An 11045-nucleotide genomic window follows, 5' to 3' on the forward strand; every position below is an offset into this window, starting at 1 on the left:
TGCTCTTGTCATGCTCTCGGTTGGGGGCAGATGTCTGCTAAATGGGCTGGTCTTCACTTACCCCCGAATCTGTATTTGTCTACACAGTGGAGTATGGGTTCCTACCAGACCTCATCTGTTCCTACCAGACCTCCCCTGAGCCCGATGCCACAGACAAAGCAGGTGCTCAGTCAGTGCTGCTTGTCTGAAAGGATGTAGGTGGGTGTCTCCCTATCATTCCCCCATTTATGATTTCCTAGAAGGCAGGATCTGTTGCCGTCCTGTTATGTAAATGAGCTAAAGGGGGTTCCTGCAGATTGGTCCCTAGACCTAGACAGAGCATTTCTTCACAGCAGGCTGGGACGCATTAGCTCAAAAACCTGCCGGCAATGGACTAAAATTTTTATACAACCAATTGTTTTAAGTGTAGCCTAAATAAGTGCGTTTTAGCTATTTACAGCTTGCTTGCTTTCCATATGCCACAAAACTGCACCCACATCTGCTCGCCATAGATAAGATAAACCCCGGAGCCCCAGACTTCAAGCAGCTGCTGGCCCTTGGAGCTCTCTGACCAAGACTCCTGCCGTGCTGCTGAGCAACATCACCTGGACACACCAGCCGTCTCTGCAGAGCTTCCTGGTTCTCCTCCCCTTCTGGATAGTGGCCCCCAAACCGTATCCTCTGGATGGTTGCGTGCAGTGAGGGGCTTTTGCTTGCAAACCTATGAGCGTCCCCCAAATAAACCCATTGTGTGCTACTGCCACCTGGTGGTCAGATGCTTTCCCTAGCTCAGCCCCCAAATCTCTTGAACTCGTGAGCATGGAGCCCAGTGGCCCTCACTGCCTATGAACTGAGGGGAATTATTCCACTGCCCTACTTTACAGAGTAAATTCGCAATCTGTGCTTGTTGTGTGAATGAATGGGCAGAGGGGTAGATAGTTGAGTCTCTGTCCGTCTGTAATCCCTACAAAACCTGTCCTCATTAGGGTGTCTCCAGGGACAATCTTCTGCCATCACCACCCTGGAACCCTGGGACAACCTCCCACTGGCCAATCAGTGCTTAATGCATCCAAGTGATCCTAGATTTTTGGTAAAAGAAGGACAGGGATAGAGCTACAGTGCCTGATGTGTAACATCAGCTCCAAACCCTAAACACAGCCAGCAGGCGTCTCTCTGTCTCGGGGCTTCATGATGTTCAGGAAGCCTGCCTGGGGGCTCCCAGCCTCAGAGTAAGCCTCTTCATTTGGTAAGAGCGGAGTAGCTGATGCTTCTGAGCTCAGGAGGGGGTTAGAACCCAGCACTCCCCCATGCTGCTTTCTCACATTGCCTCAAGGTTTCCCCCATTTCTTCTCCTTTCTGTCTGTATCTTGACATTGGTGCATCATGTTTTCAGTCACCACTGACAAAGCCTGAAGCTGGTGGGGTGCCAGGGCCACCCAGGTGAGTTAGGTGAGGTTCCCACTGTCTACTTCTAGTACCCCCACTGCCATCTGGCTGTCGGTTTTAGGGGTTTATTTACAGCAGCTTCTTCATTATTTTCAGACTGGATGCATACAGACTAGAGCACATCCAATGCTGCAATTTCAATCCTTGAAACCAGTAGGAAATTTCTTTAGATTTCCTGTTCTGCTTTCCGCACCAGCCAATCATCCTGCAACTATTCATCCAAAATGAATGTTTGACTTCCAGCATTTGGGAAAATGAAATAATATCCTTCCCCTTTTGCTCCTGATTTGACTTCCTCCTTAATTGCAGAATGCAGAATTCTTTTAAAGGGGAGTTTGAATATGTGAACACAACAGTATGAAATGCTGCAGCTGGAACAGCCCATTAATACTGGTGAGAAAATGTTCCTGGGCAGGACTATTCCCCATCATCTAGGGAGCCACTTTTTTGACTTTGCATTTGATCAACTAGGCTTTGAATTCTTAAGAATTAGGCATCATCTGTGGCCATAAATGAATAGAAGATATCAGTGCCTGGATACTCTTGGGCAGAGGGTAAAGATGAGGTTGTCTTGTGTTGTAGGATCTGATGGTATGAATGGCCGCCAAGATCAATAATACCAGGAGAACTGCTGCCATCCACATCCACAGACGCAGGTTTGAATCAATGGGAACTTCGGAAATCATTGCAGGTACAGCATCCTTGCTTCACCCAGCTTCCAACTGTGGACCTGCTTATCCTACTGTACATGAGAGGTTCATTAAAAATAGAACCTGTCCCCACCTGTCTCGAACTAGTGCCACCCACGAAACTTTCACGCTCTGTTCTCTCGAGAACGTGGCTTTGATCTAGCAGAGCCATGCCCTTGAAGAAGCCTTTTTTGGCAAATGTAGCTTTTGGCTCTGACCCACAGAGTTAATGTGGGTGAAGACCATTTCCCTCTCTACAGACATTCAATATCATGGCCAGAGGGGGTCATTATTTCTCCCTTCAAAATGAATTAACAGTTTTTAGAAGATGTCACTTTTGTCTTTGCATAAGGAAAATCAGTTTCCTCATTATCCTTGAACCCTGGGACCCTTTCCCACCGTGTCTGTGTTGGATTTCTTTATTTAAAGCTCCCCTACAGCATTAACACAAGAGAACCATATGGAGGGATAGATTTTTGAGAGCGGCTTTGGCAGGAAGCAAGAATTTAAGAGCTCCACAATATAGAGGAATCTACTCAGAAGTGTACATAGTCGATGCAAGAGTCAGACAATTGGTAGGTATCTTTTTTAGAAACTAGCAGAATTCAATTTAATGTGATAGGTGATTTGGGATATAGGAAGATAGCAGAATGAACTCACAGTGGCTTGTGCCTCATTTCACCTAATAATTTCAGGATAAACCTTTCATCAACGTTTTATCAAAAGGAATTTCTGCACCTGCTATTTTCTCTCTGCAGACCACTAACATCATTGGTGTGACAGACTTCTGATCACAAGGTGGTCCAAGGAGGAAAGAAAGAAATTAACAGACAAAATTCAGATGAGAACCAGTCTTTTCCTCCTGGAGTCCAGAGAGTTACACAGGTAGGTGCTCTGGACACCCATGTGTTTCAGGGGATAATTAAATGGGTAGTGGGCTTCAGAGGTCCACAGGAAACTGAGATCCACCCCCAGACCTGTTCTTCAATAGGAAGCACCCACGTGCCTTCTGGCGACACAGCACTTGTCACAGTAGATCAAACATGTGCTTGTACAGACTTCTTAGTGACTCCTATTCAACGCCATATGGCATCCACCAGCCAGTGACCTTTTCCTGACACTGGAAGCAAATCTGTCAACAATCCAGATTTTCTAAGCTTTACTTTTCTCCCTAAGTATTGTTCAAGTAACATCTCAAGACCTAGGAAATTACAGCAATCAATTCCATCAGGCTAGTATCAAATGGGAAAGGTGAGCTTGCTTAGTCCAGATTTTTCAATTGTGACATAAAGACAAGCAAATGGGTTGGTATCCATTGTGAGAATGTGCGTTCCCCAGTAATGATCCTTGAGGAAACCCCCGTAGTGCTATGAGGTACTGTCATAGTGACATTATTCCAAACAATGAAGTAGGTCTGGGGAAGACACTCAATCATACATCAACCAAGACAGCTTGGTTGGTGCTGGATTTGGAAACATAGGAGGTAAATGGAAACCAATGGTAAAAAAGAGAGAGAGAGACAAAGTCATTAAATATACACTCTGTCATTATCCCTGGGTGTTCAAACTCACAATCTCGAGCCTTAGGAATTTGCCCTAAATGTGCAATTTCAATATCCCATCAAGATGCTGTCTGATGATTGGCTGCTTCGTGGACATACTTAGCAGTCACAGGTCACAGGGAATCTGGGACAATCATCCTCATGGAATGTTCTCAGTAAGGGCATTGCAGCTGCTGTGTCTCAAAGGACTTAGACCCAAAAGTGGAGCCTTTCAAAAACCCAAGCTCGAGGAGTCCGAGGTGCCAATGAAGACCCCAATATCCAAGGTGCTCATGAAGAATGCTAACCGAATTCATGGAATGTGAAGATATAAATGAACGTTGGTATTTTACATATATGGCTTTACATACATACACAGACCTGAGTAAATTATAAAAATGTGTATTTAATTATTTCATCTATATGTCCAAATGTCTATATATTTAAATTGGTAATAAAAAGCTTTAAAGAAATCTTTTCAGTGAAAAACCATGGCTGGTCGCCTTAGGTTTGGGTTGCCACCAAATGGAAATTTTATTAAAATCTATGTGCTCCTGTTGGAAATGTGTCAAATATTTGAGCAATATGTGAGATATCAAATTCAGGGGACTAAGGAAGCTGGTGAAGCACGGTCTGGACCCAGGGTGACCCAGAGACTGGATTTGGCTCTCGGAAATGATTCCTTTGTCCTTCTCAGGTTTTTATACGTTTGAAGATTTTGCATTAAATATGGGAAAATGGAGTCTCAGTAAAATAATTGCAGGTGTGGTCACTGAGTCCGCATTCCCACACAGCAGTGATCCAATGGAAGTGAGGACAAACACCAACCGCTTTGGGCAGGGCATGTGCCACTCACTTTGCCGCAGTCCCCACCACTCCCTATGGCCTCACAGCCTCTCTCAGATGGATGTCCTGCCCCGCCTCCTGTGGACATTTGGATTAGAGACTCCAGGTCTTGCCATCCTCTCTATTTCATCTCAGAGGAGACTAAGCTCTTCAGAGTCTGTGGGTTTCAGAACCCATGGCGCTGAGATCATGACCTGAGGTAAAATCAAGATTCAGACGCTCAACTGACTGAGCCATTGGTGCCGGACCACTTTTGCAGCCCCTGGAAGATGCGTGCTCAATAAACAGGGGCACCTGGGTGGCTCAGTCGATTGAGCATCTGAATCTTGATTTCAGCTCAGGTCATGATTTCAGTGTTGTGGGATCAAGCCCCACATCAGCTCAGTGAGTAGTCTACTTGACATTCTTTCTCCTTCTCCCTTTGTCCTTCCCCTGCTCTTTCTTTCTCTCTCAAATAAATAAATCTTTAAAAAAAGAAGAAGAAAGAAAGAAAGAAAGAAAGAAAGAAAGAAAGAAAGAAAGAAAGAAGAAAGAAAGAAAGAAAGAAAGAAAGAAAGAAAGAAAGAAAGAAAGGAAAGAAAGAAAGAAAGAAAGAAAGAAAGCCCTGTAAAGCCCTGTAAATAGGGCTCACTTATGTGTTTGCACTCATTGGTTTGTGGAACATCTTTTAAAAATAAATGTGATTTTTATCTTTTAAGAATGTTGCCCTCAGGGTGCAGGACTATGCTGGCTGCACTCCCAGACTAATGTTACATTATAACCACTGATTCACGGAAAGTCTGTTTCTTTTTCATTATTTATTTTTTCCCTTCATTTTCCAATTCCATTCTTATTCCTTTGACCTTATAGGCACTATCAGGCTAACATACTTACACTTGCCCAGAAAAACTTGCTGGTCCTTGTAAAACAGGTTGTGCTATCTTGTGAACAGGCATCGCTCATTGAAACACAAGTCGCTAGGCCCAAGCTCACATCCTGTTTCCGACACGGTCCTCCCAATGCCACTATTTATAATTTGCTGCAAACACTTGCAGGCTGCTCTGGTCACTTATAGTGGAACAGAAACCAGTAAGTATCAGAAAGACCATCTTGGCCCACTCTGTCCTGAATCCTGAGCACACAAGAGTTAAGACTGTAATGCCACTCTGCATCCTTCCTGAATTTGGTATTCTGGCCCCAAGGCTAAGTTCAGAAAAACCCTGCTCCCTGGTTCTGAAGGGTGCTTTTTATTCCAAACACTTCCTCCCTTCCTGGCTTGAAATACTCAGAACACCTGTCGTCTCTTCCAGGCACTGTTTTTGCTCATTGTCTATTTGCTCCAAGGACTGACTTTCCTTCCCTCTTGACCCAAACATCCCACAAGGCCCAACTTAACATTTACCTCCCCAAACGCCCACGTGCTGTGGGAAACCCAAGGCTCCCACGGCTGAGAACCTGTGCCGTTAGGCTCGCTCCTCCTCCTCCTCCTCCTCCTCCTCCTCTTCTCCACCTGTGTCTGCCTTGGACGATGGCGCTTTCAACGCACGCTGTGTCCTCTTCCCACAACTAAGAAACTCCAGGGCAGGGACTGTGTCTTCGTTCCTCTCGGACCCCTTGGCCTGACAAGGACTTACCCGGAGATGCTCAGGGAAAATTGGCTAAAAATAAAAATCCTGCCCATCAGCGGAGAGCCGTGGGGCCATTCCCACAGCCCTCCCTCCTTCGCTGATTTCCAGATTGCCGAACGTGTCCACCTCCGAATGATGCTGCCTTTTGTGTAATATACTTAAGCGCACACACAGAATGACAAGTACGAGTGATGGCCTATCTGCCACGGCCGCGGCGTCTGCTTACAGAGCGCGTTTGATCGCCTGAACAGTCAATGCTTGCAGCCTGGAATTGGCGTTTAAATCAAAGTGGTGGGACATTTCTTCTCTCCAGGACGGGATTACAAAGGGAAGAGATCCCCCGGAGCAGACCCTGAGAATAACGACGTGGCTGTACCCTGAGTCCTCAAAGTGCTTTGCCAGACAATTGAGAACCGTGATTTTGTCTGCGGCTAAAAATATAAAAGTAGGGCAAAGCTATAGGAGATCAATTTTAAATCATCTGAAGCTATAGGAAAGAAATTTTTCTGAGGCTCTTTTGAGAGCAGATAATTTATGTTTCTGCCGTGGCCTTTTAATAGAGAGAGAGAGAGAGAAAGAGGAGAGAGAGAGAGAGAGAGAGAGAAAGGAGAGCCACCTGCCTTTTCAATACTCCTTTCCTGATACGGTGCTTTACTCAAATGTTAACATCCAATCCAATAATGAGCCACTGGGATGGTTTTATTTAAGAATATGGCTATGAGTTATAGTCGTTTCTTATGTATCCGATGTCATTCCTAAAATAAAACAATTTACAAACTGTGACATTAACTCACGCTTTGGTGGAAAAGTAATTTCCCATTTTTTTGCTTCTGGATGGGCAGAAAACTGAAACTGGAAATTTTACATGTGAAATGGAATTCTTTCTTAGGAAAGGGGATGGAGCAAGATCAAGAACTATATGCAACATATTCGCTCCTCACAGCAGCCCAGGAGGCCATCAGGTTATTTCCATTTAACAGAGCAGGAAGCAGACCACTTCAGGCCAGACTGTCTTCTGGAAAGAGCCCTCAGCTGACCTGCCCCCCACTGTCCCTGCACAGCCACCCTAGGGGCTCCCTTGACCATCACCTTGGGGATCCTCTGCACCCTTTCCTGTGGCAGAGCCCCAGCTCCCGCCCCCATCCCCTGTGTATTTCTTTCTCAGTTAATTCCCTCATTTTGGTGGAAAACTTTGTCCAGTAGCTTCCCTAAGCAAGAGGGCAGACTTGATCACTTTTGAGACCATAATCTGAATCACATCTGGGGGACACTTTAAAACCAAGCAATCCACCCCCATTCCAGTGTCCGCATCAGTGTCCACATTCATGATCGTATTGTCACAGTGCAAATATTCTAGGGGCCACAGCATGCAGGCTTTGTGGCAGCTTCACTCAGTGGAGGGGTTTTTGAGCAAGTGAGATCTGGATCTCCAGTGACACTGCTTTGCTCATCACTTGGGAACAAAACCCAGCGAGTGGTGTGAATGGCAGATGCCCACAGGGAGATGTACAGGGAGAGTCCGGATCTGAAGCGCCACGATGGGCAGGAGGTCCACTATTTCAGACCGGACGTCCCATCCACACTAAGCACACTGCAGGTGAAACCAAGACGCAGGATTGTCCGCTGGGCCTTAGGAAGCTGGTTCAGCACAAGGCACACAGTTTGCAGGCTGGGGAAATAAATTAGAATATGCAAAGCTTCTAAGTACAATCCATTAGTACAGAAGATAAAAAGGCACATAATTTGATGAAGCCAAACATAAATGCCCTCCCTCAGCTTCCCAATTGCTACCTTTTTCTTCTTATCCACAGTTAATCATTTTTATTGTGATTGCCGTAGTTTATGGAAAGAGAAAAGAATGTTTATAATGGAAATTATTTGCATATACCACGTTTGCTATTCACTGTACTGTTCGCCCTTAGCAGAAGTAGGTTCTAACATCTGCATATGGATCTCTTTAAGATGATCTGCTACAGTCGCCCCCTTACCCGTGGTTTCAGGTACCCGTGGTTGAATGCGGCCAGAAGCCGAAGCCGAAGCCAAAGAATGCGGCCAGGATCATCCGAAGCAGGTGATCCTCCTTCGGATGCATCATTGAGTCAACAGCAGCCTAACCGTACATCGCATGCCTGTGTCACTCACCTTACTTCTTATCACGGGGACATTCCGTCACCCACACCATCACCACAAGAAGAAGGGTGAGCTCAGTACAAGAAGATATTTTGAGAGAGGGAGACTGAGAGCGCATTCCCGTTACTTTTATTATAATATATTGTTATAAGTATTCTATTCTTTATTAGTTACTGCTGCTAATCTCTCCCTGTGCCTAATGTATAAGCGTCACTTTGTCACAGGTGGGTATGCATAGGTACAAATAAAGCATATGTTTGGTACTATGTGTGATTCAGGCACCTGCTGGGAGTCTTGGAATGGTCCCTGCAGGTGAAGGGGCCTCTTGCTAATGGTGAAGTCTCTTCTAAAGAGAAATCTCAGACTATTAGATCAATATTTTATTCTAATGCTGATCAACCGTCTCTATAAATGTCATCTCTCCCCCACCTTCCAAATAAAACAAGATAATGTTTTCCTACAAAAGAATTGAGAATAGGCCTGCCTATTTTTGCTCCAGGGTAATGGAATATATTTATTGATGCAGAATAAATGACATGAGTCAGAGTTCACTGTGGAGACTCCCATAGCTCTTACTAATCTTATAAAGATGAAGTGTGCTGGGCGTCTCAATAAATGAGAGCCATCCAGTTCTTAAGAGCATATTCAATTCATAATTTTAACCCACCATCCCTGCATTTTTCAGGGTCAATAGCAAAGTGTGATATCCACCACTCTATTTGGTCTTTAGCAATCTCATTTTTGTGGATCTGAATCTCATCAGGGAAAATGAACTCACGGATAAATCTGCATAATTACACATACTGTCTGCTTGCAGCAAAATATCTAGCTGCTCCAATTTCTCCTTCATCCATTGTTATAGGGTCCAGGAAAAACACAATGCAAATTCCATAGACAAGAGAATGCTCGCCTCTAGAGTTCCAGAGAGAATGTGGCTCGTGACATTCAAGATTTGATTTGAGACTTCTTTCCCTCATGTACATTCTGAGCAAATAATACAGCAATGTTATTCCCGGGAACAAATGCAAATTCATCACTGTTCATGGCAAGATACAGAGCACTGCATAAATGGCACAAGTTTGTCCAATAGTTTTTACTTAAATATTATGGGACTGATGCCTACAAACAATTTTTGAAAGCTTTTTTTATTGAGCAATAACAGAACTTCAGAAAGTATATGTACTTTCAGAAGTGCAGAGCTTGATGAATTATTACAAAGCAAACACACATATGCAGCCTCCACCAGGGTCAATAAATAAAACATCAGGGATGTCCCCAGGACCCAGATCTCTTGTGGTTTGCCTTTCTGATCACCTACCCATCCATCTTAGCTTCTCCAGGTCCCATGTCCTAACACCACAGGGCAGATAGAATTGTCACAGTAAGTATATTTGGTTGCCCTGCTGCTTTCATTCTGAACTCACTTGGTTGGAGAGAGTCACCTATCTTTGGTGTTTATCAGCCATGCATTCATTCCTGTTTTATACTCAATACACTTTGTCTTTGGCATATTTGGTACAAATATACCAAAGCTTATTTTTGCCCATTGTACTGAGCATGTAGGTTGTATCTGATTTGGGGCTGTCTTGATAATGCTGCTAGTAATACTTTTGTCCATGCATTTTGGTGCACTTGTATAATTCCTGGATCGGAGGGTGTAAATGTGTTCCATTTTAGTAGATAATGACCAATACTTTTCCACAGAGGTTAGACAGGTTTTCATTCCCATCAGAAGTGTGTGAGAATTCCAGTAAGTCGAAATCCTCACTGATACTAGACATTTGTCAGGCTTTTAAATTTATTAGCCATCTGTATGTAAGTTATCTCGTTGTGGTTTTAATTTGTACTTCTCTGGTGAAGGAGGTTGGAAATATTTTGATATAGTTATTGGTTGTGGGTATCAACCACCACTACACACTCCCTGATATTTAAAGGTGTCTTTTCAAGAATCTTGCCATTTTTCTAATAGGTATGAATGTCATTAGCTTATTGATTTGCAGAATTCTTGTATGTCCTGGATACAAGCCTTTTGTTGGTTTTATATGTGCTAATATTTTCTCTCATTCTATGGTTTGTCTTTCTGTGTTCTTGATATAGTCTTTTGATGAACAGAAATTCCCAGTTTTAATGTAGTCAAATGAATGAATGTTTGATTTTGTGTCTGTTGCTTTTGTGTTTGGTTTAAGAGATCTTTGTTTACACAAACAGTATGCTTTCTTATAGGAATCCCGTGACTTACCTTTGCATATAGCTCACCAATTCACATGAAACTGATTTTTGTGTATGGTGTGAGATAATAGTCATCATCATTATTTTTTTTCCTGGGTAATATCTGATGAACCCAGCACCAATTCATTAAAAAGGGACCCTTTCCCCAACACATTGCAGGGCCACCTGTGACATAAGTCAGGTGTCCATACAGCCATGTCTTGGGGAGTTCTATTCTGTTCCTTTGGTTGATTTTTTTTCTATCTCTGCTCCAACAGGATATTGATAAAATAACAAGGCATTTTATTCTATCTGATAGAGTAATTTCTTTAAATCCACCTGTTTTCTTAAAGATTCTCTTGAATATTCCTGGCCGTTTACGTTTTCAACATCAATTTTAGAATCTGCTGGTCAAATATCTTTTGAGAGTTTTATCAGAGTTACACTGAAACTATACTAACACCTTTGTAACATTAAAACTTCAATTCATGGAGGTGCCTGGCTGGCTCATCAGTGGAACATGTGACTCTTGATCTCAGGGGCATGAGTTTGAGCACTACGTTGGGTATAAAGATTATTTAAAAATAAAATAAAAAAAAA

The 11045-nt window shown here is 43.5% G+C and overlaps 1 long non-coding RNA gene across 1 annotated transcript; it reads left to right on the forward strand.

The window, feature by feature from the left end:
- The first annotated feature begins 2005 nt into the window (after nt 1-2005).
- LOC119866086 lies at nt 2006-8731 on the forward strand. The gene is made up of 3 exons (XR_005378983.1): nt 2006-2116; nt 2873-2999; nt 8108-8731. It is a non-coding gene; the product is annotated as an uncharacterized LOC119866086 (long non-coding RNA).
- Nucleotides 8732-11045: the final 2314 nt, after the last annotated feature.

The sequence above is a fragment of the Canis lupus genome, chromosome 26 (genome assembly GCF_011100685.1).
Source record: "Canis lupus familiaris isolate Mischka breed German Shepherd chromosome 26, alternate assembly UU_Cfam_GSD_1.0, whole genome shotgun sequence".
NCBI lineage: Eukaryota > Metazoa > Chordata > Mammalia > Carnivora > Canidae > Canis > Canis lupus.